The 27,677-nt window shown below is 37.5% G+C and overlaps 1 long non-coding RNA gene across 1 annotated transcript; it reads right to left on the bottom strand.

The window, feature by feature from the left end:
- Positions 1–835: 835 nt before the first annotated feature.
- LOC125405481 (uncharacterized) lies at positions 836–22,693 on the bottom strand. The gene is made up of 4 exons (XR_007233585.3): positions 22,537–22,693; positions 12,684–12,798; positions 11,524–11,694; positions 836–1,147 (listed from the first exon to the last, which is right to left on the bottom strand). It is a non-coding gene; the product is annotated as an uncharacterized LOC125405481 (long non-coding RNA).
- Positions 22,694–27,677: the final 4,984 nt, after the last annotated feature.

Here is a 27,677-nt window from a genome sequence, read left to right as displayed (position 1 = left end):
AAAGGAATCATCCATGTTAGAGAGGGTTAGGTTAAAAAAAAATGTCATTGGCATCCTAAGAAAGGTTAAATATGAAATCACCCAGAGAGGGAATGTCATAGAACATCAACAATGAATTTAAAAGTGTTAGTTGCTCTGGAATACTATTTTGAGGCGTGTTGCATTTGTTTATGCTGCGGAACGTTTGTTTAACGATGTAAAGATGTGTTGCTTTTGTTTAGGCTGCGTTTGTGTAACTCTGTGAAGCTGATTCTTGGACTGTTTAAAATACCTGGGGATGGTCTAATAAACAGCTGAACAGCAATAGCGAGGCAGGGGAAAGGATCAACCTGCTGACAGGCAGAGAGGATAAACAGAAGGAGAAATCTTGGAGAAGAAGAAGGAGTAAGGTAGAGCGTGGAGAGATCAGGGAACAAGAAAAGCAGGGGCCAGCCGGCCAGCCAGTCAGTCGTGAAGTAAGAATCAAAGTAAGATTACAGAATTGAGATAAGGTAAAAGCCCAGAGGCAAAAGGTAGAGGGGATAATTTAAGTTAAGAAAAGCTGGCTAGACTCAAGCCAAGGTAAGGCCAGGCATTTATAAGAAAGAATAAGCCTCCACGCGTGATTTATTTGGAAGCTGGGGGGCCGGTTCCTCCAAAAGCCAAAAGAGTTAAAAGAGTAAAACAACCAAAAGCATTTAGTATTTCCTGTTACCCTTCTGTTCATTGGGTCACCTCCAGGCACATGCCAGACAATTCGAAACGAGTAGAAATTTTACTTCACAGAACAGGAAATAGGAATCAGCCCTAAGGAATTCACAGTTTTATTGTATGTCAAGGGATGACTTACAGATAATGTATGTAAGGCCATTAAATGAAAGTCATAGGTCAAGTGAGTTACATTTCTTATTTTCCAGAATTCGTTAGAAGTGTTTGATGAGTGGTCAGATAATCAAAACAGGTTTACCTTATTTTTATATGTTTCGCTCCCCCTTGAATTTAGAATTACAATAAAACTGGCCATTCCTGAGTCTCAGGCCTGAAGACAAGTCACCATCCTTTCTCCTGGTCCTCAGACTGGACCTGCACTGTTGGCTCTCCTGAATCTTGACCTCATGAACCAGTTTCTTGTAGCACATCACGTCTGCATATGGTATTGGTTCTGTTCCTATAGAGAAACCAGACCAACCAATGCAACTGTTAACTTGATAGATTTGTAGAAGAAAGTGCAGGGAGCTGCTTCTCGGATTGCCTAGACACTATGTAGTCTATTGTCTGGACACTCCTTATACTCTACCTCTCACTGTCTTAAGAACTCAGGGACGTGATTTCTGCTTAAACAGCTCTTACATGGATTTTAGAGTTTTTACAGCATTTCAAAAAAAATTGAATCTTTCCAATAATATTGTAAAGTCAATTAAATTCCTGTCTCTGGTGTTTTTTTCGTTTGTTTGTTTGTTTTGTCTTTATTTAACCTGAGAATGTAGTTTTGACTTTAGTTCAAGTCAACGATACTGGAGTCTGGCTAAAGTAAACTCTCTACCAGCTATTCCCTAATTCCAATCTGAAGGCCTTGGCGTATTGCGAATAGACAATGAACTACCTTCTAAGTCTGAACTCTACATTATTGATGGGAATGTGCCTGGGATAAGATTTCCAGAGGAAGGTGCTATCTAGCCAACCCAACTTCTACCTTAATCTAATGGAGTCATTTTCTATTCATCAATGAAAATTTATTTAAAAACATATTATTCCACGCTATTCCATTGCAGAATTCACATTGCTTCCCAACCAAGTACGCTGAAATACTTCACTTTGAATTTTGTTGGAGGTTGTTCTTGCCCTGAGCCTGTTTCCCCGTTCCTGCAGTTGCCCAGTACCTGCTTGTTATACTACCTTTCTGTCTAGCCGTTCATTTTGCAGAACACAGTCTTGCCTTGAATGCTCCTGCTTTTTAGTTCCAAACTCTTGAATGGCTTTGAATTGTGTTCTAATATTAAGTGAAATGTCTCTGTTTCTTGTGACTTTCCCTAACTGCCAAAACTGAAGTATACATCCTACTAGCAATGATTACTAAATACATAGGGAGAAAATAGCAAACTGCTAATTAATGTTTGAACTCAAAAGAATGTGTCAAAACGTAACAAATAAGGGCTAAGGGAGGACTGTTGAGCAACTCCAAAGTGTTTGTTGCCAGAGTTCTTTGTCTAAACAGTTAGGTTAAAATGTGGATGACAATAAATTGGGAATGAGAATAATGTGCATTTCCAGTAGAATAGGAGCAAAGTTCTGTGGAAAACATGTGAGTGTTTCTAATAGTAGTTGACACATTTTCAATAGTAAGTCTTTGAATAAAAAAATCCTGTTTTTGTACTTATTGATAACTTTAATATTTGCAAAATTCTTTTATCGTAAGCACAAAAGATAAATGGATAAAGAACATAAATTGGTATAAGAAGATGATAATAATCATTAAGAAGTAATTTTAAATTGATTTTGTTTATCTTACATACTGTTTGAACTAGTTTATGCTATTCCAAGCTAATATTAACCATATATCCCAACTTTATGACAGCACAAAAGTCCAATATAATGTAACAGTTGTCACTTATTTATGAATCAGTGGAAACATCTGGCATCTTGGCCTCTTTTTGGCATTAGAAGGACTTAGAGCCTTTGCTGTGTTTCCCTATTAGTGTCATTCCAGGTCTTACATGATGATAGTTATCTCTGTGTATGTAACTGCACTGATTTCCATCTGACTCAGGTCAGCTGGCTATGAAGAGATTGCCATCTCTGGATACTACGCCCTCTGTCTATCTCTGGATCGACACAGTGCCTGTTAGCAAATGCTTCTGCTCAGTGAAACTTGTTACTCTAGCATTGTATTCTGTATTACGAAGCATGACAAAGAACAGCCTTATTCTAGCAAACCCATATTCATATTTCCTTCTGTTTTCTTTTTGTTTTCCTGGAGATTAGACTTAGGGACAATGGCGGGCGAGCATTGTATCGCTGAGCTACAATTCCCAGCCTATTCATGTTTCTTAATATCTTGATCCTTTCCTGTTATGATATAGAATATATAACTATACATTAAACTATACATAGTGTGCACTTACATACAAACATAATATGTAATTAAAATCACTTTATTTGGATATAAAAAGAAAATTGTGATTATCCATTTCATCTAGTTAAAATGCATTTCATCTAGTTAGAAATGAATATTTTGCCTATCTACTTTTAATTGAAAGTAGAGGTTGAGAAAAATGGATGCTTGAGACCTGGTAAATATATGTTCCAAAATATGTTCATGTCCACATAAGTGAATATTCACGTCCATCTCTGACGAAAGGAGCCTACTTATAGCTAAATAGATACATCCTATCTAGTGGTTTATTACAGTTGTAAGCAATCAACTTATTTGTATTTGGCTTTGTTGTTTTATTCTACCAGACTTACATTATAATTTATTTTGCTTAAACTCATTTTCTTTCTTGGAATATTTATCATGGATTTCCCGTGTCTGAGACAGAATACTAGACATGAGAGATAAAAATGATGAATAAGATAATCCCTTGTTCTAATGGGTTTTTGTCTTTTAATGTGGTCTGAGCACAGAGAAGTACAGCCTCAGGGTAAATGGTTTAAAAGAAACTTAAATGAAGGATAAACATACCCATTTAAGTTAAATAAAATCTTAAAGGAGATATGAGAAAAGCATTCTGTAATGAAAACTAAAATGCAAATAAATAATAAAAATATATGTTCAATGCTTAATCCAAATAATCTCCAAGACATCAATATACATATGCTATGTACACCCTGGTCTTGGAAAATAATGTGTGTATGTGTTTGTGTATGCATTTGTGTGTGCATATTAGCATGTGTATTTGTGTGTGTATGCATGTGTATTTCTGTGTGTGCACATGTGTATGTGTGTGTGTTTGTGTATGTGTGATACAGGTTATCTGTGTATGTATGTGTGTTACTATGGTGGATCAGTATCAATATTGAAAAATTTGAGGTGAAAGTAACAGAGCAAATGATGTGAGTACCTAGAAGTGCCATGCATTTAGAAAGTGAATTCTGAAAATTTAAGTAGAAAATTGACATTTGGGAGAATGTAAACTGATTTGAAGTGAACACAGAAAACCATGGGCCTTGAAGAAGTCAGAGCACGTCATATCCTCTGGGAAGAGCAGGATACTTATGCTGTGCCCGTCTTCTCTCCTTCCTCCCTGTCTTCTGCTCCAGATGTGAGAGAGAGGCTACCTTATCTGCCTACTCCATCAACCACTGACAGCATTATCAATTTGACTTTATAATAATCTTACATGGAAGACTCTGACATGCCCTGGACTGAGACCTCTAAGAGACATCCAAACTCCCATGTGTGTGACTGACCTGTTTCCTCTGTGAGTATTTACAGGTAGCATGTAAAGATAGAGGTGATACCCAAGAAGAACAGTGAGTTACAAAATAGAGTTATGTTTAAAGAAGACAGGGTGTGTATTGTGTTTAGTCACAGTTGTCAGCCTGGGAAGAAACTGGGCATGCTTATGGAAGATTATCTTGAGTACTTTAATTGAAATGGGAGAACCAACCTACTGCAGATGGCAACTTTCCCTGACTGTGATGCTCAACTGTACTGATGGAGAAAGGGAACTAAGCACAGTTATCACATAATCCCTCCATGTTTTGGGGTTGTGAGTGCCATGTGACCAGCAGCTTCCTTCTTCTCTGACTTAATTTTCACTCCAAGATGGACTGTACCTTGAAATGTGAACAAAATAAACTGATTCTTCTTTAAATGCTTTTGTCAGAATGATGTGGGATTTCCTTCTGTATGCTGTGACATTGGTTAATAAAGGACTGCTTTGGAACTCTAGCAGGACAGAATTTAGCTAGGCAGGGAAAACTAAACTGAATGCTGGGAGAAAGGAGGCAGAGTCAGGGAGAAGCCATGTAGCCCTGCCAGAACTTCACCTGGTAAGCCACTGCCTTGTGGTGATACACAGATTAATGGAGATGGGCTAAATTAATATGCAAGAGTTAGCCAATAAGAAGCTAGAGCTAATGGGCCAAGCAGTGTTTTAAATAATATAGTTTCTCTGTGATTGTTCTGGGGCTGAGTTGCTGGGCAGTAGGGTAATGAACTAGCAGCCCCTTTTACTACAGTCAGAATATTTTAGGGCAGTGACAGGAAAGGAAGTTACAGTGCTGAAAACATAATTCAATAAAAGCTGTGTCATTAAAAGGCAAAAGTCATTGAAAGTCTTGGATAAAGCTCTTCATCCAAGTCAGAAAAAAACGACAATAAGATTAAGGAGGAGTGTAGCAATGGGGGGCTAGACTAAGGTTTGGAGTTTAGACAGAAACAAAACCAAACTCAATAGATTCACTTTAGTTTTGAAACTCTGGGCAGGGAGCTGTGATGCCTGTTACTGTAGGTGCTAAACTTGAAGTGTCCACCAGCCAAGCAGTTAACCTTTATTGGTGACTTCTCTTGTGGTGATAAAAAGAAAAAAAAAACCATACCGTGACCAAAAGCAACTTACAAAAGGAATGATTATTTTGGGATCATGGCTTCAAAGCGAGGGGCGGGGGTTGTCTATAATGATGGGGGCCAGAGAATGAAGCTAAAGGATCACAGGTCCGTCTTCACACAGGAAGCAGAGAGAAAACTGATAGGAAGTGGAAGGAGGCCATCAACTCTGAAAACATGGACATGCTGACTCCAGCAGGACCTTACCTCTTAAAGGTTTCATAACCCACTCCGCCCCCAAACAGTAACAGGGCCACCACCTGAGGATGAAGTGGCAAATACCTGAGACACACGGTGGGGAGGGGGGCATTTCTCATTCAAATCACCTCACAACTTTTTAAAAAATATTTGTTTTTTTGTGTGTGCATTTGTATATAAACCCTCATGTGCAAGAAAGCAATGTCTGAAGGTCAGATAAGACCTTGTGGGAGACAGTTTTTATTTCCTTCCATCATGTGTGTTCCTGGGATTAAAGTCCAGTTTGCCAGGTTTGGTGGGACATGCTGAACCAACTTGCTGCTCCAACACCCTTAATTAGAAGGCCCATGTTCAGAAATCCCGCTGAAGGAGAATAATGACCTGAAGCATGATTTCCTCCTGGGTGTATTCTGGCACGTAAGAGAATTAGGTCTTTGAACAGAAGATTAGTCACAGGAGACACACAAATCATTTTTCCTTGTGGAAGATAAGGCCCTGAAAGACCCTTGATTTTTTTTTTATCTTGAGGGTGTTTGTATCACAGCAGAGCCATCTATAAATGAAAGATATTGCTCGTTCTCTGTCATAGTAAAAATAAAGAAAAAAGTAGAGAAAAAAATCTTGATGAGAATAATGTTCACCACAGGCAACGCTGGGTAGGATTAGCTGTCCCTGTAAAGTACCAAGCCCTATACTGTTTCTAAGAATCAGGGCATTGGGAGGTGCTAGAGACAAAATCTTTTTCATGGGATCCTACTGAATATCATTTAAATCTTTTTCTTCTTCCTATTGTACCTGCCTTTCATAGTTCCGGATTATACTATAGTTCTTCATAAAGGAATGCCCATGTTCACACCCGGGACAAGGGTTTCCGGAAAGAAATATTACAGGGCAGCTCCTATTTTACCTGTAATAGCACCTGCTCAGTGCTTTTTTACCAGACCAATACCGTGTTTCTTACTATCTCTCATGAGCCAACAAACATCTGCCATAGCTTTTCCGTGATCTGTAATCCTGAGGGTGGAGGTGAAACAATGAATATTCACAAACATTTTAGGGCCAGGAGGAAAGAAAGGAGTGCTATGTTGCATCCATTTTTAAGTGAGGTACACGGAGAAAAGAGTTGGGTAATAAAGTTTGGAATTGTTTCTGTGAAAATATGGCAGGGAATCAACTAGTGATGAGTAAGAAAATTGCTCTGTGTTCAAGTGCTGAAGGATAGCATGTGTTATCATAGTGATTTGCAGGGCATTTCCCCCCTTGAGTCATGACCAAGTGTCCTTTGGCAGAAGTCCATGTATGAGGATGGGGAAATTTGCATCTTGATTTTCAGCAACATTGAGCAGAAATTTACATTTCCTTCAGTTGTGAGTTTCCTGCACAAAGCACATTAGGATTAATATTTCTTCTGACATTTTACCCAATTGAAATATTAGGTATTTTTATATCATATTAGAGCAATAGAATCTCAAAATATCATTTATTGCACTAGGAAGGCATTGCTTTTTTATTTAATATATCAAGTCAGAAGCACATGCATTACTGAATTACAGTTTCAAATATTTTTTGGTAATTTTATTTTATTGTAATTGGTTTCCTTTGTATTATATAAAATTATTTTCTGTTTGCATTTGTTAGATTTTTAGAAATATTGTCAATAGTCATCACATATCTGCAGGGATTTATGGTGCAAGAGAGGTTAACAGTACTTGTACTTTGGTGTCTCAGTATTTATCACATGTTATATAAAACATGAGAATTTGAGAATTATGGTACAATTGAGTGAAATAACACTATTAAAATGCTTAGAAAATATGAGCAAATCCCTGGGTTGGTTAGTTAAAATGAAATGCTACTTTCGATGCTGTCATGTTTTCAATATTATCACTTAAGTGGTATTCTTCTTTTATATTTGTCTAAGACTTTTTGTTATAGTCAATTAAACCTGTTTTCTTAATCCTGTCTAACTTTCAGTTTGAACACACACATAATACAGCATTCATATTTTGACACTGTACATCCAATGGTGTGATTTAAGGCGGATGAAGGCTTTTCTGTATAGGCACTTTGCTGAATATCCATTGCTGCCCTTTAGAAGTCATGTGGTTGTTTGCACAGGCATTTTTGCAGATGGATATTGATTGCATGCCTTTGGTTTCCTTCTCTTTTCTTTTCTTCTCATATTCCATCTCATTGATAAATATGTGCCTGGGGGAAGTGACTGGAGAAGACTGTGTAACAAGAAGGGGGGCTGGTTGTTTGTGTTTTCTGTCCTGCCCGTTTCCCACAGCTGTTTAGCCCCAAAAGAAAATCACACAAAGGACTCCGTGAGTTATAAGCTGATTGGCCCATTAGCTCTAGCCTTTCACTGACTAACTCTCACATCCTGATTAACCCATTTTTCTTATCTATTTTAGGCAGGTGGCTCAGTACATTTTCCAGCCGGCAGATCACACCCTGCTGCTTCAGTGATCTGGGCAGGAGCGGGAGGAATCAGCTTCCTTCTTCCCAGAATTCTCCTGCTCTCTTTGCATCACTTTCACTTCCTGTCTGGTTTTCCTCCCTACACCTCCTGCCTGACCAATCAGCATTTATTTAAAACATGATTGACAGATGACAGACAATTCTTCCACACCAAGACTCAAATTTTAGCACCAAACCGAGGAGGTATCATACTCTTGCAATGGCTCTCTAGTCTCACTCTTTTAAGTTATATTAAAAAAAAATCAGAATTTTATCCACGAGTATGGTGTTTATGTCATCTTTACCCCGCTGTCTCCTCTGCCTAACTCCTCCTCCATCCCTCATCACTGTTTCACAAGTTCATGGCTTCTTTTTAATTATTTTATACGCACAAGACACATATTTACATAATCTTCTTGGTCTGTTTAATGCCTTTTTCATATTCATGTGTATCAGACTGACTACATGGGATTGCTTAAACTATCACAATACTAATTTCTGGAGAAAACTGATTCTCTCTCTTTTGGCTGAAAGTGTTTGCCTGGCCCGGCGGTGGTGGCGCACACCTTTAATCCCAGCACTTGGGAGGCAGATGCAGGTGGATCTCTGTCAGCCTGGTCTACAAGAGCTAGTTCCAGGACAGGCTTCAAAGCTACAGAGAAACCCTGTCTTGAGAAAAAAAAATTGTCTGTAGCTCCTGATATGGGGATTGGACCCTGTGAGGTTTCCCCCATCCACATTGGTAGGTTGACTGGTGTTGTCTTGATGTAGCTATTATTTTGGCAACTATGCTGCTCAGGAATGCTGATTTCCTGTCTTAACTGGATGATACACTCTAGCAGCAGGGGTACTGCTCCCCTGGCTCTTACTGTCTTTCCACTTTCTCTTCTGCAGTGTTCAGTGACACTTAGGTGTGAGGTTTTATAGTACATGTATCGAAACGGGCTGGATACCCTATAGCTACTTCTTAGCACTTTAAGCAGCTGTACATCACTGTAGTAGCATCTGTTGGCTGCAAACAGACGCTTCTGTAACGCGAGATTGAGAAGTACATTTTACTCTGGGTATAGGATTAACCTTTAGAATACTTACAAGTTATACTTGTTTATGAAAGTAGCAATGGTAGGTTCTCCTCTAGGGTTTACATGCTTTTGCCCCCATTTTTTTCTTTCTTGCCTCCTTACTTCAAAGCTAGTATCCCTTCCTATCCTATATCTGAAAAGAAAACAATTTTTCATTTTTTATCAACATGCTCCACCTCTCACTAATTCCCATGAGTCAGATGAGATTGGGCTATTAATATCCACCTTCAGGATAATAATAATCTTCACGTAATCCAGAGCAACCAGAACTCATTTTGAGGGGGGTTCACTGTCCCGCGCTACCGTCTCGCCAGCAAGAACCACGCGGTACACATAGGATCCTTTTGCAGAAAAGCTTTATGTCTCTTGGGAGCTAGAGCATAAGCCACATGGCGGAGACACAGATAAGATGGAACCCATCCCTTATATAGGAAACAGACCCTGCTTTGGACGTGTCACTCTTTGATTGGTCAACTGCTCCCAGTCCCAGGTGATACCTTGGGAGTAGTGGAAAAATACCAACATGTGTGAGCTTTCTAGCTCACCTGGCGGTGTAGCGCCATCTATGGTGGAGAGTGTGGTTGCGGCCTTCTACATCTCCCCCTAATTTTACTTCTTTGCAGAAAGGCAACTCCCTAGGAAGGTAAAGATAGAGGTCGCACTTCCCAAAATGAAAACATTAAAATGGACTTACACGGAATCTGTCCCTAGGCTCATGACACCTGGAACCTATCCGGCCTGCCCTCTGCCAATTTTCTGGGAAAGGGAATATATGGCAGGAAACCCTTAAGCAGAGCGACTTATCTCTCAGAGAGGGCCATTCTCTGTGTGATGCTTTTCAGCTCCACAACCTTTAGGGCTAGCTAAGCCAAGCACTCCACCCTGTGTAATGGACCATAGTCCTAGGGGTGTAGGAGCTGGTTGGCTTAAACCTTACTGCTTTAACATAGATAACCATATATCAGAAGAGGCTCCCTGTTTTAGGGCAGCCAGCGCTGTGCAAAAACCACTTTGTCCCTATGACTTTGGGATTTGAGTCAGCAGACCATCCAGAGGAGAAACACTATTCCATAGCATAGGACTGTTTCAAACATTCCAACCCCCACCCATTCTTTGAAGTAGGGGATGAAGGATACAATCCAGGACTGGAATCCTTTGGCCAGGCTTATGTCCACTCACGTGGAGTTGATTGTCATGATGGACCGTCTCAAGGAGGACAGCAAATCATCAAAATTCTCCTGCAAGATACAAAGACAATTCTCGGGATAAGTTAGCCATTTTTATAAAGTTCTCATATGGTACATTGGTCACACATAAGGCTGGAGTTTTTCATTCATAGCCCAATTGGGCAAGCTGCCATAAGATATCCACCTGTTCTTTATTCTACCTCTAATAGATGTATCTATGGTAGCCTGTTGATCCAGGGCTGTAGCCACTGTGGTCGATAACTGATTGAGGGTCTCTGTTTTCCATGTTATAGGCTGTGCTGCCATTTAAAAAATGTATAATGAACAGAGCATCCCGGGTTTCGGCACCAGATGTCCCGCGCTACCGTCTCGCCAGCAAGAACCACGCGGTACACATAGGATCCTTTTGCAGAAAAGCTTTATGTCTCTTGGGAGCTAGAGCATAAGCCACATGGCGGAGACACAGATAAGATGGAACCCATCCCTTATATAGGAAACAGACCCTGCTTTGGACATGTCACTCTTTGATTGGTCAACTGCTCCCAGTCCCAGGTGATACCTTGGGAGTAGTGGAAAAATACCAACATGTGTAAGCTTTCTAGCTCACCTGGCGGTGTAGCGCCATCTATGATGGAGAATGTGGTTGCGGCCTTCTACAGTTCACCGTGGCTCATCCATAGTCAGAGCTACAGTTATTTTGGTGGACTAGCTAGCCCCTGCCATCCCTCTGCTCCTAGCTAGCATGTGCATTCCCAGTTCTGTACAGCTGCTCATGTGACTCTGAGTACTAAGTCACTTTGACATTAGGCAACTTTATAACAAAAAGCATTTCAGAGAGCACAGAAACATTTACCGAACTCTAAATTCTAATTACCCTGAAAAATGATTATTAACCATGAAATACTTATTAGTGATGCATGAAACAGTCAAAATAAGAATAACAACAAAATAATTATTTCGTACTGTTGGAAATCTTGCTTTAAATTAAGCCACAATTAAATAGGGAAGGGGGAAAGAAACCTGAATATTTAGGGTCATCAATAAACTTTATACGGATAGTTACTTATTTGAGTGGAGTTTTCATCTGTCTTCTCATTTGCCGTAGTTTTCAAACTGGTTGTTCTTGATCACTTGAGCACTTTGAAATCATTCTCATCAATCTTCCTCTAGGATTTGTATTCATACAGAAATGATGGCCTGTGCTAGAACAGCCAGCATTGCCTGGCCTATTGTCCTAGAGAATAAATGAGTAAGAGTCTTGATTACCTTACAAATAAATCTGGTTAACAGTTATATTAATTAAAATGCCTGGTTCTGCAGCTATTCGGAACTATTTATACGTGATTTAATTCATATCAGCAGCTAATTTGTATTTAATGCAAACTAATGGGTTTTATGTAAATGGAGCATGTGGCAGTCTACTTAAAAAACAAATTATCTCTAGTTTCATTTCAGTTATTTTAATTAAATTTAAAGGGTGTGCATTTGTGTGTGTGTGTGTGTGTGCGTGTGTGTGTGAGGGATGAAGGGGAAGAGGGTATGTTATATATGAAGAAATGATTACATCCATTTAAATCTAAAGAAAAAGAAACAAACAAATGTCTCAATAGACAATTTGGCCATTGCATAAAGTTCAGAGAGGTCAAGAGGGTTGGTAGAAAGAAAAGACAGTGAGAGTCTAGCAGTTGTGATTTTCATCTGATTATAATTTTACACTATTTAACAAAAGACTCTACAAGTTCCCAAACAAATAAAAATTACACTTTTTAAAATTTGAATAGAAATTACATGGTGATGATGATGATGATAAATGTGTCTTATATTTTCCTTTATTTGGGAATTTTGAAAGCTTTGCACATGTTTATTCATCTTTCTTTAGTTTACATTTTGTAAATTCCTTAAAACCATAGAAATTAATATTTTTCCTTATAATAACACTTTCTCTAATCTGTGGATTATTTCTACAACTAACCTTTAGTCTTAATTTTTCAATTTTGTGTCTATTTGTCAAAATAGTACTTTCATTTTATTTACATAAAATGAACCGATTTAGGGATGCTTCTGGAGGTAAAGAAGATGTCAGCACAAGCTTCTTTGATTTTGATCTAATTTGAGGACCACTTTTCATAGGAAACATCACATTTGGTCAGCTTATCACTTTTACCTCTTTCGGTTCTCTGTTGGATTAGAAACCCTCTGTTGGCAGGAACTCTTTTCACTTACCTCACCTTTGAAGCATAGAGTAGCAACAGGGGTTCAGACACTTGATGCCCTCTCTAAATCCTTTTCTCCAAGCACAATGTAATATAAAGAACTTCTTCTTCTCTGGTTATATAGGCTATTTGATAAAAACCAAATGGAACAATTTGTTCAATCTATATCTAATTTCCAATGTTATCTTAAACATTTGCTCACAATTATGTCTGACACCATGTATTAACCTTATGGGAGGATAATATAGCTTCTTAGCCTCTAATTTAGAATGGACATTGAACATAGGCAGAGACCGACATGAGTCTTGAAGGGACTTTCTTGGCAAACACAAGAGAGATTGGCTTTCCATAGGCAGTAAAACACTGTGTTCCCAATGGGATGTAATGTAGCGTTAGTCCCAAAAAATTTGCCCTTGAGGAAACATCAGATCATAATCTGATTAAGAACTTTCCCAATTGTCCTTTTTTCACACTTCAGTCATTTTTAAGATTCCCTGAAAATGTCTCCTCCGGACATTTTTGTATTACTCAAAGATGGAATGTCAAATATTAACTAATATCTAGAACCTGAAGTATTAGAATATATTCACAGTTGCAGATTCTTGTCACAAGCTTGCACAAGAAAACACAATCAGTTTTTAAACTTTATCTATGTCACATAGGACAAAAAAGCAAATCCTAACAATTGCTTGTGGATGTTCATCCTGATGGTACCCTCTCCAATTCCACTGAGCATTCCAGGAAAAAAATGACTTCCCTTGCATCCTACTGAGTAGCTTCTGTTTGAGCACAGCTACTGCCAACTTGGAACAATACATAATAGAATAATGCAGTTCAAAAAGTTGTGTGTGTGTGTGTGTGTATGTGTGTGCACTTGCGTGTGTATGTGTGTGCGCGTGCGTGTGCGTATGAATAAGTGTGGAGGTCTCATGTCCATCATCAGACATTTCCCTCAAAGACTCTCTAACTAATTTTTTAAGTGTTTCCCACTAGACCAGGAACATAGAGATTGACTAGAATAGCCACTAGGGAAGCCACAGGAAACCTTTTCTGTGCCCTTCCCAGAGATGGGATTATAGACGTGTGTTGCCAATTCTAGGCTTTCATATGAGCACTAGGATTCTGAGCTAGCCTTCCTATGTTTGCAGAACAACATTACTCACCCAGTCATCTCTCCTGACCCCACAGAGACACTCTGATAAAAGTGGCAATATTTAAAATAGGATTGTTTAGAATGTCAAAATGGTTCACTTGGAAGTTCACTTTTGTTTTTAATGCTGGAGTAATAGTCTACCAAAACTTGCTTCAGAAACATTACAGCTATTCCTATAGAATAATAAATGTTCTGTTCAATACTATGTGATAAAAGATACTCCAAAATGAGATATCTTGCAATGCTGGTGTGTGGTACATAAGAAAGTAATCACACCATATGTACAAAATGTAGCTTATATAAAAGATAAATTTGGGGACATAGTTCAAAGAGAAGTAAGAGAAGAAATGAATGTATTCCAGAGATCTTCATATTGTATTGTTTTTGCAAAGCAAAAATGAGTCTGTCGGACAGTCTGATTTGAGTAGTTGCCAAGCCTAAGTCTTTTGTCTCTCACCACCTTCCCATCCTGGTCCTTGTCCTCAACTTAGCTCCATTAGTGTCTACATTCTACATCGATTCAATTGGCAGGTGATTTATCAGGCCAGCATTTCATCTTCCTTACAAAGCCAAACGTGCCTGTCCAGGCTGCTACAAGGGGGAAAAATGGATATTACTTTGATGTCACAAGGACACCAGACTGATAAAAATTTCCCCCTGCACTGAACTGGATGTGGGAATAGAAGACTTTAACTTTGAGATTCTCCTCTGTGGCTCTCAGAATAACTGATGACCCTCATTGATATTCTCACCTCAAATGCAGATAAATCTTCTTTGAGGATTTTTGTTTGTTTGATTCTAGGTCCCCAATCTTTCTTTCCATATATAGCTATTCTGAAAAAATTCTCTACCTGCTGAGTCACTCCTTCCATATAGCCATTTATTCATAGATTTTTAAAATATGTGATGGCTGTAATCACATTAATATTTAAATCAAAATTGCCTGCCTTTCATTCCACTTGTCAGTGGAGTGATTTACGGTGAACAGAAAAGTCTTTGTTTAGAAAAATGGTAGTATGGTCTTCCACAATGAGATACTAGAAAGATATATAGGAAAATTAGATGTACTGGGAACTTTTAAAGTCACCATGGAAATTAAAGAAAGAAATCACAGAAGGTCAGTTCACAGATGACTGAGCTATTTAGTTGTACAGGGCTCTGAATTAAGGAGGACCCGAGACTCAGTGCAAATATATGCTGTTTCTATCTAAAATTTCATCATTTTCTTTAAACAAAATACCCATACTTCTATATTATAATACATACATACACACATAGTTAGTCATCGTGGTTTGAATAGGAACGGCTCCAATAGGCTCATATATCTAAATGCTCGGTCATTAAGTAGTAGCACTACTTGAGAAGGATGAGGAGGTGTGGCCTTGTTGAAGAAGGTGTGTCACTGGGGTTGGACTTTGGGCTTTCAAAAGCTCAAGGTAGGCCCAGTGTTTCTCTCTTCCTGCTGCTTGTGGATCTTGATGTATAACTCTTGGTTACTTTCCCAAAAGGATGTTTGCCTACATACCACCATGCTCCCTGCCATGAATGATACTGGACTAAACCTCTGAAGCTGTAAGCAAGCTCAAATTAAATGTTTTCTTTTGTAAGAGTTGCCATGGTCATGTTGTCTCTTCATAGCAATAGAACACTGACTTAAACAGACTGAAAAGTCAAATTTCTCTTAAACATAGCTAAAATCAAAATTGCAGGATATTGTCAGTAAAATTTCTAAGTTCCCTTGATGTGTGAACCTAGTTACCAAATACTACAGAACAACTGAAACAAGACAATTAATTACACCCTGTAAACTTGTGGGTTTCTAGACTCTGAGAATGCTCTATTTCATAAATGAAGGTCCTCATGCAGAATTAGCACTGATTTAAACAGACTGGAACCACTGTTTAGTGTTATTTCTATGAGCCAGTTCAGTTCTCTTCTAGCAAACTGACTTTCAGAATGAAGGTTGCTAGGTAATATGCTTCTAGCATGGATTCTTTTCAAAGCCTGTAGTATTTTTTTATTATTACTCCTTTTGTCTAAACAAGATGCTTTGAGGTCAATATGAAAGAAGTTTGAATATGGATGGTTGTAAAAATGTTTTAGGATAACTATTCAAATGCATCCCTAAGAGTTTTAGAATGAGAAGTCTGATCTTTGAATGCAGAATTCAAATGCTATATAGTCTTTCACCATCCTCCCTTGATAGAAAACAATGGCATATCCAATACTAACTAATAGGAGGTTAGAAGTCTAAGGGAGTATGAAGAAAGTTTTTTTTTTTGATGATAGCTCATCCACATTTTTGCCATTGGATACTGTTATATAGACACATGAGACACAGAACTTGCAACATCCATCATGTGGTAATAAATGAAAAGTCATAAAAATGAAAGACAAATGGCTTTTACGAAGGCATTAGGAAGCCATTGTGTTGTTGAAGTAATCAATACTAAAACCTCTTACCTCTGGATTTTTTTAAACTAATGTACTACTGATTCTGTGTTCTCCTTCTACCAGTAGTATTGTGCTCCTATAAAACTCCTCAGAGAAAGAAATGACACCCCACTTCTGAGATATGAATCTAAATATTTGGGAGTCATACCAAATGTCCCCTGTCTTAACAGCCCCTATTTGAAATCCTGATGTAAGCTAAAGTTAATAACTACTGCTTAAATTCTTTCAGACGTATGTTGCTACCTAGCCCAATCTTTACACTGCAAAGTATTCTGATCAAATGATAAAGGATTGTTATGATCTAAAAGATTACACATTCACTTGTTACATGTTCATAAACACAGATTCCATCAAGATTTTGCTGTCTTGTTCAGAGTACTAAGCTACAATAATTGTTTTCAGAAACAAATTTGATTGTCAATACATATTATTTATCTCATTTTCAAACTCATTACATTTTCATTGGAAGAAGCTTTTTATTTGGTTGGGAAAAGCTGGGGTAAAGAGGAAGTAGTTTGTTTCAGTGGCAAAAATTTCATATAAACAATGTTCAAGGATGCAACACTGTTGGATTAAAGTTTAACACTTGGCTATCACTTTCTGTATTGCCTATTCGTACTGAGGATCACTAGATATTCCTGTCAGCCTCCTTGTCATCAACCACAGCTTGACATGTCTTCTCTACAAAGACTCCCCATTGATTCCTCTCTGTCTACAGAACTCTTCAAAGTGAGAGCATATGGCCTTCAGATATTTTCAACATATGCACAGAAGCATAGAGAGGTGCATGAAGAATTCTTGTATTTTTTTAGCTAAAAATAACAAAGAAATATTTAGTTATAATGTAGCAGACAATTAACTGGGGGACACGAATAGGAGCATTCATTTGAGTGCAAGTAAGCAACATAGCTGAGTATTATTTATAAGTCACTCTGAAAATGGCATATTGAACAGGAGAGAATGATAATTTCCCGTATGTTTTTCTCTTTAGTACACTGCACTGGGCAGTCACTTGTGCCAAATGCAGAGACCAAATGCATCATCCAGTTTCAGCAATAGAAATTTCACATTGTATGAGAGAATTCAAGTGCAACTAGAGGGACCGGAAGCATGACTTTGCAATTAAGGGCATTGGCTGTTCTTCAGGAAGACCTGGGTTCCATTTCCAGCGAGCACATGATAGTTCATAACAATCGCAATTCTAGTTCTGGGATATCTGACATCCCACTTTGGCATTCAGGGACACATGTGACATATGTGGTATATAGACATGAAGGCAAAACACTCATGCACATAAAATAAAATAAATCTAAATAATGCAGCCAGAAAGAAATTGTTGGTTGAAGGAATCATAATGTACATTCATGTGAAAATAATAGTGTTGATGCTTTCAGAAATATTCACAAAACTCTTCAATTTTTAGAAGATGAGAACATTGTACCAATACAATACCACAAATTACCAAATATTTAAAAATGTGATCAATGATATTATGAATTGAATTTATATCAACGTTTTGAAATGGAAACCCTCAGCTTGTATGTATATTTAGCTGTGTAGATTTAGTTTATAATGGTTATGGCCTTTCCCATTCTTTGTTTTCATAAGTAGCAAACTTACCACTTTTACAATTACTTTTAAAGTTTCATCAGTCTTTTAATTCTAATGTTCATTTTAATTGAAAATGCGTATTGAGGGTATTTGGTCAAAAATTTGTAGGCTCTTGATTCGTAGAATGAGGTCAGAGTTCCTTGGTTTCCAGTGTTTCTGGTGTCTGAGCCTAACTTGATTTTCAATTACAATTTCCCTTTCCTCTTTCTTCACGCTCTGTGAGCTTCTGCTCCATGGAAAGAGCTGCTGGCTCTTTAGCTTGCCCAACTCTACACACTTGCTGAAACTAATCTCAGCCAGGAGTCATTTCACCTTCTCTGAACCCTCATAATGAGAGTTGATACTTTATAGCCCTTTAAGTTCTTTGAGGGCAGAATTCATTATCCAATTCATTTTATGTCCTCTGTAATGCATGGGATATACATTCCAAGGAAATGTGTTGAAGGAAGAAATAAAGGAGGAGAAATATCAACTCGGTGACAAAAAGGACATTTCTTCACCTTTGCTGTCTGAAGGTTTGGGATGTTGGGGAGAGACCAAGCTACTCAAATTAATTCTTTTAATAATCTCATTTGAACATGTGCTTTTTGTGACACTACATTTCATGACCAGAGCTAGCTTAGAGTAGCAGAGAGTGCTGTTTTCCTGTGGCATAGTAACATGTAGAATTTTACTTCAGTCCAAAGAACATCCTCAGATTAAAGAATGACTGAAATACAACCAAGAAGGCAAGCTGGGAGCAGGCATCACACTTGGACATCAGTCCCCTGATCTGAAACTTACTGGTGTACATTTGTAGCTTTTCTGCCTTTCCAATGTTTAAAATGATTTTATGAATTCAACTCAATGAAACATGAAGAATTTAGGATAGTACCTGGACATAATGAATGTCCTATACATTTCCCATTTTTATTAATCTTTCTATCTGATGTCTTCTGAAGGCCTAATTACAATAACATATATAAATGTGCCCATCTTTCTGCCTGTTATTTCAGGTCTAACTAACCAGGTTAATTGATTAACTGTGTTAAAATTATCTTGTGTTTCATCCATAGCTTAATAATGTTATGCTTGCTTTATTTTTAATTTTTAAGACTTTCTAATGAATTGCTCCTTAGAATCTAAGTTATTTATTCTTTAACTTTAGTTAGCTCTGTAATTCACCAGATTGATCATTACTTATTCTGGAAATTAAGGAAAATGTGCCTATGCTTATATATAAAAGGGGATATAGTAAAAGGAAAACAGAAATAAGTGGCAATGTCAAGTAAGTAATGAGGAAAATTCCATCAGATCTGGAAAGTAATCACAGGAAAATTTGTATTGAATATCAGTAAAATACAGTAGAAAAAAGAACCAAGAAACAAAACCACACCATAACACAATAGAGTATAAGTTCATATCCCTCAAGCTAATGATATACTTCTAAAAGATCCAAAGGGATGGAGGATAAAGTTTTATCATTGTGGCAAAAAACAGGACACTCATCTCAGTGTTAACTCATATCTGTAAATTCCTTAAAGTATGTATGCCTTTGCAATTCCAAGAGCAGGTATTTTTAACTGAAAGCTATAGTAAGTCAGTTCGGAGTAAGTGTCATTTCAAATTTGTAAACACTCAGTGCTTTTTCTCCCATGTAATTTGCTGTGCTATGTTTTAAGGAACACAACTAAGATAGACAAATTTGAAACTACCCACAAAGAAGCCATGCTGATCAATAAATATATGCTAGTCAGTGCAGGGTGCCGCTGCGTTTTGTGTTCTGTGGTGAGAACTATGTTTGAAGGCCAGATAGAAGCAATCCTCTTTGAGAGTTGCCAATTAAGAGACCAGTGTGGAGATTTCCAAACGTGTTTACAAGAAACCGGGCATTTTAGGGAATTATCCATATTCGTTAGAAAATGATGAAGGCATTGGATAGACAGCAATGAGGGAATCAAACAAAAGGAACATTTGGAAAACATTTGGCTGTATTTTTTTTTAATTTGGAAAGATAGATATGGTCTCAAAAGAAATTATATTTGGATATGGTTTGCATATCAGTAAATAAGGAAAAATTTAATAACAATAGTTATATAAATTTCATTACCCAAACATCATTATGGTCATGTTATGACCTCTAAATTTGAGTGGAATAAGATATATTAAACCTTAAATACAAGCTAATAAAATATCAATAGATTTAACATACAATTGAAATATGCATTTGAAATTTAAGAATTTTATTTACAATAAAGTTCAAAAGAAGAAAAATGAATTTAAAGATGTATACTAAGACCTCAGCAATGGATAATCTGGCATTTTTTTCCACATCTCCTCCTCTCCTTGCCAGTCTCCTAGCTTCATAGATTCCTGAGACCATCAGACAATTCCATTGGCTCTGGGTTTGCATGAATGAAGTGCCTGACTTTGTTCAATTTTCTTTTTTTCTTTATCTTTTCCTTTTTAAAAGTTTATTTAAAAGAAATCTATCTCATTTTACATGCCAAATCCAGTTCCCACTCCCTCCCCTCCTTCTGCTCCCTCCTTCTTCATCCCTGTTTCCACCCCTCATCCTACCCCCCATTCAATCCTCAGAGAGGGTAAGTGTAGCACCACATCTGCTCTATGCTCTACGTGCTAAGGTACAATTCATGAGTCCGGCAGGGCCTGGAGATTGAAACACACAGAGACACGTGTAGCACCGAGAATGACCCAAGAATGCCCATTTATTGTGTTCCAGTGCAGCCTATAGAGGGTCTCCTTGACTAATGGCCACACCCTACATCTCAGCTGCAAGCCCATCAGAATCACTCCCCTGCTATCAGGAACTTCTGAGGGTCTGGTGCTCAGAGCAGCTGCAAAACAAGTTGTTTGTTCAGAGCAGCTGCAAGCATAGGAAAACAAGTTGTTTACTCAGACAGGCAGGGGATGACAGGAAATTCAGGGTCTGGGGGTCCACAGTCCCCAACAGGTAAGGGTTCCCATGGGGAGTCTCCAAATTCTAGCACATCGCTTTGAGGCAGGGCCAAGGCCCTCCCCACTATATCTAGGCTGAGCAAGGTATCCCTCCAGAGAGAATGGGTTCCAAAAAGTGAGAACAAGCAGTAGGGATAAATTCTGGTCTCATTGCCAGTGGCCCCACAATCTGATCCAGTCATATAGCTGTCACCAACATTCACCAGGCCTAGTTTGGTCCTATGTTGGGACCGTCACTATCAGGCCAGAGTTGGTGAGCTCCTATTAGCTCAGGAAAGCTGTTTCAGTGGGTGTCCCCATTCTGCTCTTGACCTCTTTGCTCATATTCTCACTCCTCCTACTCTTCTACTGGACTTTGGAAGCTCAGCCAAGTGTTCCCTTATGGATCTCTGCAGCTGCTTCCATCAGTTGCTGGATGAAGATTCGATGATTACATTTAAGAGTCATCAACCTGACTGCAGGGCAAGGCCCATTCAGGCACCCTCTCTACTATTGCTTAGGGTCATAGCTGGGGTCATCCTTATGGATTCCTGGTAATTTCTCTAGTGCCAGGTTTCTTGCTAGCCCCATAATGACTCCCTCAACAATGATATTGCTTTCCTTGTTATCTATCTCTGTCCTTCCCCCATCAGATCATCCAGTTCCTTCAAGATTTTGTCCCTCCCTCCTCCCCTCCTCCTCCCCTTCCATTTACCTTCTTTCTCCATCCAAATGCTCCCAATTTTCTCAGGAGATCTTGTGTATTTCTTCTTTCCAGTAGGATCTGTGTATGTTTTACAAAACCTGGATCTAGGGCTGTATTGTTTTATTTTTTATTTTATTTGTTTTGAGGATTTCATACTTGAATACTGTATTTATGCTATTTCCACTCCTTTCTATACCTCCTTCAACTTCCTATATCTCCCCCACTTCATAAATTCATGACATGGTCTTTAATTATTGTTACATATATAAAACTGTATATACGTATATGTGTATAAATATAAATACATACATTAACACATGGTGCAGGAAGTACTTGTGTATATGTGTTGTTTTATTGGTTAATGAATAAAGAAGCTGTTTTCAGCCAATGTCTTAACAGAGTATAGCCAGGCCAGAAAAGATAGATAGAGAAAGAAGGCAAAATCAGGAAGATGCCATGTAGCCACCAGAGGAGGAAGATGTGAACTGCTAGCTGGAACCTTGCTGGTAGGCTATAAGCCTTGTGTTAAATATAAAATCATAGAAATGGGTTAACCATAGATATAAGAGCTAGCTAGCAATGTGCTTAAGTGATTAGTTAAGCAGTGATTTAAATTATATAGTTTCTATGTGATTATTTTGCGGTTGAGCAGCCAAGAAAGAACTAACAGCCTTTCTACAACACAACAAATATAAAGTATCAATGTAACTTTCTGAGTACATTTGATTTTCCTTAGATGTGTGTATGTCTAGGTTAGACCAAATATAATTGAATAAGTGTGGTAGAGGGTTAATGAAGAAGATCACAATTATGGAAACGACTTAAACTTACCCTCTCAGTAGCAGTTATTGTCTGAAATTCTTCATTTGGGAAAAGGGAAGTGGGATTTTTTCATGCATGCTGGCATGTCAGCTGGTATCATCATTCTATAGGTCTTGTTTAGGTAATCATATTGTGAAGAATATATGATAAAACTTTCCTGTCATATACACAAGACACTACCTTTCAGCAAATGTTCTGGTCCTCTGGTTCTTAAAATATTTCCATTCCTTCTTTCTCGATGTTCTCTGATCCTTTAGTTGTCTTTTAGACTGCTGTCCCCTTCATTCTTATCTCTGGGAATAATGATAAGTTCTTAGAAGGCAGTTACAAATTATATTGGCTGAGAAAATTGAGAATACCAAACAGTGAGTTAGAGGTTTGCATTAGAAATTGGGGGTAACTTGTGTGATAAAAGCTTTAAGACACTAGCTAAATGTGGTGGCACACAACTTTAATCCCAGAAATTAGAAGCAGAGGTAGGTGGATCTCGGAATTTGAGGCTAGCCTGGTCTACAAAGTAAATTCTGGTCAGCCTGGGAAATCATGAAATTTGTAGGCCAATGTATGAAACTAGAATAAAAAAAAGTAACCCTGAGTGATGGAACTCAGAAACCAAATATAGTATCAATTCTCTTACCTGTGAAGTCCAGATGTTAAGAGTTGATAAGTAAGACATAACCACAAAAGTTGGGTATAGAATGAGGGGCTAGATTGGGAGGGATAGATTTCCATAAGAAGGGGAAATAGAAATATAGTTATTGATGGAAGCAGAAGTTAGAATGAGAGGTTAAGTAGGGAGTGGAGGAAAGTGGAACCAGGGAGAAAATATAGGGAGAGAAAGATAAAACTAAGGGACATTTTGTTACTCACATGGAAACCTAATACAGTAGAAACTTCCTAAAATATATACTTTAGTAAAGATTATGTAAACTATGTCACCAAATAATGACATATTTGGAAACAGAGCTCCAACTAGATATCTGTTGTCCCTAGATACAGCTTCTAGTACTGGAATGGGTTATTTCAAATCTAATTTTAGTCCAACAGGGTCCCACAGGAATCCTCAAGCAATCTAGGCTCTTGCCAAGGCTCTTGGTAACCCTCCACAGATTAACAGAGACCCACAAACAGTCCTTTAGCAGAGAATGACAGATCTTGGAACACTCAGCCCTAACAGAGATTCTTCCATCACAACCTTCCCCTCTGGACTCAGTGAATACTTTACTTGAGGATGGTGAAAGAATATAGAGCATGGAGGATACCCTAGTGCTGAAAGAAGTAGACACAAAATCTATCCCTTACCTGGAAGCTTTCTCTGATTGATAGTCACTTGCAAATGAAAAATTAGTTTTCTTCATTGGAGTCTTACTGGGTAAACAAACTACTTTTAAGGGTAAACCCCAATGTTCAGCATTAGAAGGACAGCATAAAACCAAATCAATAGCATATTGAAGGTTGTCTCATAAACTTAAGTTAGAGCTTTTCTTTCTTCTTCCTCCTTTTTTCCCTTCCTTCTTCCCTTCATTTATCCATTTCTCTTTCTCTCTTTCTTCTTCCATTATGTCTCCTACCTTTCTTTCTCTCTCTCTTTCTTTCTTTCCTCTTCCCTCCTTTCTTCAATTTTTTCTTTCTCCTTCCCTCCTTCCTTCTTTCCTTCCTTCTTCCTTCCTTGATGTAGGAGGGTCATTTTTCTATGTGTTACTTTCATTGGTTAATAAAGAAACTGCCTTGGCTTTTTGATAGGGCAGAAGTTAGATAGGTGGAGTAGACAGAACAGAATTCTGGGAGAAAGAAAGCAGAGTCAGGCAGATGCCATGAAGCTCCGGCCCGAGATGGATGTAGGTTAGAATCTTTCTGGTAAGCCACAACCTCGTGGTGACATACAGATTATTAGATATGGGTTAGTCAAGATATGAGAGCTAGTCAATAATAGGCTAGAACTAATGGGCCAGGCAGTGTTTAAATGAACACAGTTTCCATATAATTGTTTCGGGTAAAGCTAGTCCACGGTTATTTGTTTGATTGGGATTCCCCTCTGTACGCTGTGAATACCATTGGTTAATACACCTTCCTGGACCTGGAGGGAGGGGGGAGGAACTTGAACTTCCCACAGGGCTGGAAGCCCTGACTGCTCTTAGGGATGGAGAGGGAGGAGGAGGGGGAGGGGGGGAGTGGGAGGGTGCTGGGAGGAGGGGCAGAAATGGAAACTTTCATAATTTAATAAACTTTGAAAAAAAAAGAATCTGTCTTTGACCTGGCAGAACAGAATAGAGGTAGGTGGGGAAAACTAAACTGATGCTGGGAGAGTGTTATTAGCCAATCATCTTTAAGAGGTGGGTTTTAGTTAAGGCATGGCTTCACTGGGACCCAAGATAAAAAATAAGTGTTCCTCTGTGTGTGCACTCCCTCTGCACCTTTTCCCATGGGACATTGCTGTGCTTGGATTTTTCTCATTTTCTGTTTTGTGAGTTTTTTCCTTATAATAAAAAATATAATTGTTTTATCCTTAGCTAGCTTGGTTATTTCAACACTGGGTGCCCAACATGGGGCTCTAATCCATGACCCTGAGATTAAGAGTCTCATGCTCTACTGACCTCACATTGTAAACAATGCATAAGTATCTTGTTTAGAGGTAAGAATATATATAATACAATATGAAAATACATCCTAAAGCTTGTATCAATATACAAAATGTCCTAATTAGAGGTAGAAACATACATGCATACAATCTGACAGAATAACTTTGCACATTGATGTACAAATATTGTAAACAGAAATATCAAATATAATTTGAACATATATTATTATACAAAAGCTATATAAATATAAATTATCCATAAATAATAGCTCATAAATATTTACTCTATTACCCACTATATTATCCCTTTTTTGAATAATCAAAGTTTTTGAATTACACTCACATGTTTGCATAAATAATAACATTTGTTAGAATTCATATATATGACATTCTCAGACTGAGGAGAGAAACGGGATTCTCTTTGGTTATGACAGCATAGTATACATTCCAGAATAAGTATTAGAATCCATGTATTCTGTGTCCTTCGAAGTGGATTAAGTTTGTCAGCCTTGTCCTCATTTATGTTAATTGCAAGTAGACATAGATTTTATGAAATGAAATATCTTAAATTTTTCCTATTCCTTACATTTGTTGTAAGTTAATTTCAAATGAGAGTTAAAAATTAAAACCATATTAAACCAGGCAAAACCTCATGCAGTAGTGTTTTTAGAAAAGTCTTATTTTCAGAGAATAGAAAATACCTTTTTTGTTTGATAAAATAAAAATATTTTGAAACTTTATGTGCAGCTATTCATTTCTATGGCAGATTCCTAAAATCTCTGCAGGAATTAATGAACCTGCATTTCTTTCTCCTTTTCCTACACTATTTGCAATGATTCTCTTTAAGCCAATAGCATTCTCAAAAGTACAAAATATGTGAATTGAAATAAAATACTAAGTCTTTTGGTCTGCCTGCCAGCTTCATTTTAATTACAAGGTCTAACTACATTCTTTTTATGAGATGTAATATGAATTAATGGGACCCTAATTTAATCCTTATTTTTTATGGGTTTTCCTCTACCAAATTCTTCTATTTTACATAACCATTTAAAAATGAATTTTTACAAGTTCAAGCTGATTTAATGAGGATTTTAATTGGAATTATGTTAAATTGGAGAAAATCACTGTATTTATAACATACATAATTTCCATCCTGTACATTTTATGTCTTTATATAATCAAATTCAGTGTATGTATGTTCATATTTCATACTTCTTTGTTATACACTTATGTATTTTAAAATGATGTTATTATACTTTATAGATTATTATTAATATTTTATTATGTATACCTTGAATTTGTCAGGTTAATGATTCTATTATCAATGAATTAAACTTTTAATATCTAATTTTATTTTAGTTATATTTTTTTGATTGATCATCAGTTTTAAACAAGAAGATAATTTTGACATATATCTTTTATTTTACTTTCTTGTCTTATTGCATTGGATAGAATGAAGTTAAGTATTAACATAACTCTTTCTGGTCTTGTTTCTTCAATATTTATGTTACTTGAACTTATCTGCAAAACTCTACAGTAATTTGTCACTTTTGCTTATGTTAATATGTTTACTTGAGGCAGATAAAAATCCATCATTTTTAAAGAGATACTTATGGATCACTGTTTTGAGAAGTATCTTTTTGGGTACAATGTTTGCATCATCTAACAGTATGATATGATCATATGACTTTTAACCTCATTATGTTGTGATTCACGAAAAATGTTTCTTCATTGTTTGAAAAGCCCTGCTTGGCTATAGTTAGTTATTTTTTTAGAAGTTACTGAATTCAATTAGTCATATATATATGGTATTTTTTACCACTTATTTTATGCATTGACCACAGTTCCCCTCTTTCCTCTCCTCCCTATCTTCCATCTTCCCCTCTCCCTATCCACTCCTCCTGAATCCTTTCCATTCAGAAAGAGTCAAGCCTCCCATGGGTGTGAATACAGTATGGTGCATCAGGTTTAGGCAGAACCAAATTCCTCCTCATGCATCAAGGCTGGGTAATCTAATCCAGCAGAGTGAACAGGTTTCCAAAAGCCAGCTAAGCATGACAGGGACAGGTATTTTTATAGATAATAATATTAGAATTTTTTCTCACTGCCATATTTATCTATTTTTTAAAAAAAACATTTTTAAGGACAAGGAATACTTAACATTTACTTCACATACACATTTGATGTGGGATTTCCCTCTGTATTCTGTGATTACAATTAATAAATTAAAAAAAACTGCTTTGGACCTATAGCAGGGCAGAACTTAGGTAGGCAGGAAAACTAAACGGAATGCTGGGAGAAAGAAAGGCAGAGTCAGAAAGAAGCCATGTACTCCTCCCAGAGGCAGATGCTGGAATTTTGCCAGAAAGTCACTGCCAAGTGGCGAGGCACAGTTTAATAGAAGTGGGTTAAATTAATATGTAAGAGTTAGCCAATAAGAAGCTAGAGCTAATGGGCCAAGCAATGATTTAAGTAATACAGTTTCTGTGGGATAATTTTGGGGCTAACCGGCCAGGAACCAATAAGCAGTCTCCTCCTACACACATTCTGTGCAATTAGACAGAGTGGAAACTATTCAATTTTAAAATATTTGTATTAATTTACAAGTAATATGGTATAAACAATAACTGTACTTTATTTTTAATTTTTTAAAATTTCCTGTCCTGGAACTTTCTACATAGACCAGGCTGGCTTCAACCTCACAGAGATCCACCTGCCTTTGCCTCTTGAGTGCTGGGATTAA

This window comes from Myodes glareolus, chromosome 1 (assembly GCF_982192425.1).
Source record: "Myodes glareolus chromosome 1, mMyoGla1.1, whole genome shotgun sequence".
Taxonomy (NCBI): Eukaryota; Metazoa; Chordata; class Mammalia; order Rodentia; family Cricetidae; genus Myodes; species Myodes glareolus.
The sequence above is the reverse complement of the archived record's forward strand: the minus strand, read 5'-3'. Positions and strand labels throughout refer to the sequence as shown.